Source organism: Charadrius vociferus, unplaced genomic scaffold (assembly GCF_000708025.1).
Source record: "Charadrius vociferus isolate BGI_N301 unplaced genomic scaffold, ASM70802v2 scaffold125, whole genome shotgun sequence".
Taxonomy (NCBI): Eukaryota; Metazoa; Chordata; class Aves; order Charadriiformes; family Charadriidae; genus Charadrius; species Charadrius vociferus.
This window is the reverse complement of record NW_009649036.1, coordinates 3,050,103-3,053,925: the sequence shown is the minus strand read 5'-3', so window position 1 is coordinate 3,053,925 and position 3,823 is coordinate 3,050,103.

Here is a 3,823-nt window from a genome sequence, read left to right as displayed (position 1 = left end):
GGGCAGGGCCCGGTGCGGCGAGCCCGGGCTGTGCCCGCCTCCGTGCCTCTCGGGGTGGGAGAGGGCCCCCTCTCGGGCCGCCCCTGAGCGAATCTGCTGCTACCCCTGGTAGAAAGTTCCCGGGAGGGGAGAGCTTCTTCTCGTTGCCCGTGAAAGACGGGGGCACGGCGGTGCCCGGAAAGCCCCGGCCTGCACGCGTGGTGGGCAGAGATCCCAGGCAGCCGGGAAGAGCTGAGCCGTCTTCAGGTTTGCTGACCTGCGTGGGGCTGAGGCGAGGGAAGAGGTCAGCGCTTCGGTTTCCATCCTCGCAGACGCTCCAGAGCCGAATGGACGAAGCCCGGAGCAACCCACTGGCGCTGACCCCGCTTGGAGCGGGGCGGTGGGCGAGGTGACCTCCCCGGGTCCCTTCCCAACCTCAAAAAATACGGATCCTGTGATTCTGCGAATAGGAGCAGGGAGGGCCGCCCAGCACAGCAGGCTTGGACATCCTAAGCTCGCATGCTTCCTGGGGGCTGCATCTTGGAGAGAGAGGGGGTTTGTGCTCCTTGGCATCATTTGGTACTGCCTCTAAAACTCAGTGCATCCAGCGAGTTAAGTCTTGTGGGGACAGGGTTGGTATATGTAATTTTGAACTTAGGATCGCTACTTTTTATTGGATCATTTGCTTGCTTCGTAATATATTTGTAGCAGAGAAAATGCAAACATTTGAGTATCTGAAAATGAAGCGGTATAAGTAAGCTATTAAAAAAACACCAGAGTAGTTCTAGCAAAGCAGTACGTTAAAATAATTACATCTCGCTGTATTGTGTGCAACCAGAAATTCACATTTGAGGCCCTTTTTTGTCAAAGAGGGTACATGAATACAGACATGGAAAAGGCATAAAATACGCTTGGGTTTTGTTGCTTTGCTGCAGCATTACAAGTGCTCAGTTTATAGTTAAAGACCATGTTGACATCCAAACAAGACTCTTGTTAATATATTAAAATCTAAAGGAAAACAAAGGTGATGATTAAATAACCAGAAAGTTGGATTTTGAATACTCTTGTTTGCTTTTGACAAACTGTTGTAGCACTGGACACAGATGTGATAAATTTATGTTTTTTTCATGACAATTTCTTCTAGATTTTACTAACAGGATATCACGTGAAGAATTCAGGCTAGAAATTTTGGAAGTAGAAAAAAATATTGATTAGACTAAAAAGAGGCAGTCCAGAATTGACTGATTTATTTAAATTGTACTAAAAATAGATTAAAACATTTTTTCCTCTAAATGTTACTGAATATTTTTTTAATTTTATCATGCTAATTTGTTTCTGCAGTTAAGTGAGCTTTGCGTTTTGTGCTTATGAGGAGGATGGCTTACAGAAAATTCTAATGGATTTGCAACTAAATACTGATTTTGAGTTTAAAACTTGCTGCATAAAAGGTGTAGGTCACACCTGTCAAATGCAGTTGTAGTTAGCACTTTTTTCCCAGCTGCACGTAGCTAAAACTTGTTTTGCAGTCGCTTTAGGAGAGCGCACTTTAGAAATTACCTGTTCTAGGAGCTTTGAACAACTTTGAAATTCTTGAATATTAAAAATAGATTAAAATCTGACTTTACAAACCATGAAAATGAGTGATGATAGACTTTTACAAACTGGTATGCAGTAACACGTTTTATGAAACTTTATGTGTATCGTGTATTTGCATAATGGATAAAATACTATTTACTACTGGCAATTGTAAGTGCATTTATTCTTGTATCTTTGAAGAGGGACAGTGTAGTTAACCTGTTGACATCAGGGAGCTGAGTTATAAACCACAGTTTGAGTAAAATTTAATCCTCCATTTTTTGGATAAACTGACTTATCCGATGTTAATGTTTGTGGCATTTATTGTCTGGAATCTTGGACTTAAATTCTAAAATGGGCAGCAATGTAAGGTGGCAGTTTACTGTGTGGCTGTGGGAGAAGTAGTGTCCTTACTGGAGGAGAAGAATGACTACTCTGAGTACAAGGTATGAGGAGCTGTTGACACGCTGCTGCTTTGCGCCAGGTAAAGTTTGATATGCCTGAGGAAGAAGCAGTTGTGACTAAAGGCCACATCTAAACTACTGAAAACCATGTTTCTAAATACCAGCTACTTTAAACTAAAGTTGCCAGGCCAGGCCTCCCTACACCATTGTGGGGTTTGGTTGTTTTTTTTTTTTAATGGAGGAGTTTGCTAGGAGGACTCCTCTGTTGTAGTTGAGTGCAGAAACTGCTGATGCACTGAGGATGCGCAAGCTCTGTTTAGTTTAGGAACTTTTCACAAGTAGGTGATGAGTGCATGTGAACTGCTAGGGCTGGGAAATGGGAGCTATTGGCCAAGGAAGTGAGGGGAGCCTATTAAGGTTTAAGAAAAGGAGGTTTATACACCAGTAACATGGAGACAGTTTTTGAATGTTCTAGTACTGCGTGACTTCGTGTATATCCTTATTCTCATCCTACCTGTCCATTACCTTTACTTACCAAGTAGCTTTTTTTCTTTGCTGTGCCTAAAAGATGATGCTATTCGCATTCATCATCTGTTCACGTGCACATCTGGTTCCTGTCAGATTACAGGCTTGCTGCAGTGGGACTGTTGGAGTGAATGCAAAATGAGTGAGGTCTTATCTTAGAAACACCTTGAGACTATTAGACTGGAATTACTGTATTAAAAGACAGGACAAGTTGGGGTCCATTCTGTTAGTGCGGGTATCTGGCATTTGTGATGCATATTAAGATTATGCAGAGTCTTGGCTTTCATTTTCAATAAAAAAGTATCTGGCATGTCAGGCTGTAGAGATAACTTTCCAAGTATGGCCTGAGCCCAAGTGATGTCTACTTGAGGCTGATGTGCCTGAAGTCCAAACATCAACCTTAACTGCTTAATTACAATCCATTTTTGTCTGGGGCTTTGAATGGGGCTTGGGATTGGTTCCAAAGCCCATGGGATTCGTAATTGAGTAATACATCTGTATTGCTACTCCTGAGAAGAGAGGACGCTTACAAAAGAAGAACAGATTGGAAAACAGACTTCAGAAGGAAAAGCAACAAAAGACATAAGCGTTATTTTTGGAAAGTAATTCTTCAGCGTGTTCTTGTATTGGTCGATATGACAGCATTGTTAAATAGTAAATTAATGGATATGAACGATGATTTTATTTGCTTGATCTCTCAAGAATTAATCTTGGTGTTTATATGGCACCCCAGATTGAGGGCAGGACAAATTTATTGGCCATTGTCTGGACTACAAACAAACTAGTCTGTACAGGGGAAGTAAATGAAAAACACAAAACGTAGCTTCAACTTTATTTCTCCCTTATTTAATGTTTGGCTTTTATGAATTTTGTGGACAAATGTTTAAAAACCTCTGTATTCTTCTTGCTTAAAAGTTATTTTAAAATAAACTTGGATTACTTTTATTTTGAACGGACTTTAAAAGTAAAAGCTTTTTTTGTACAACATCAGCGTAGCTAATGAAAAGTCTGCTTAAAATCCATGAAAGTGTCAGTTTTACTTTGTGAAGATCATTTGGAATATAATGTAAACAGCGGAAGTAAAATATGTAGCTGTCCTTCTTATCAGGGAAGGACGATGACCTAACTAAAAGTTACTGTCACTTATAAATACAAATTTTCTCCTTTTTATTGTACAACTAAAATAAATGCTACTTGTATCACAAAACAGGTAACAGTAATCCAAAGTTTAATGTGATTTATTTGATGATAAATGGTGGAAACTGAGAATCTCGAATCCTAAGACTTGTGAATAACCTGTATCCTTTTAGCAATAATTATCTGACTATCTTTTGTCAGGT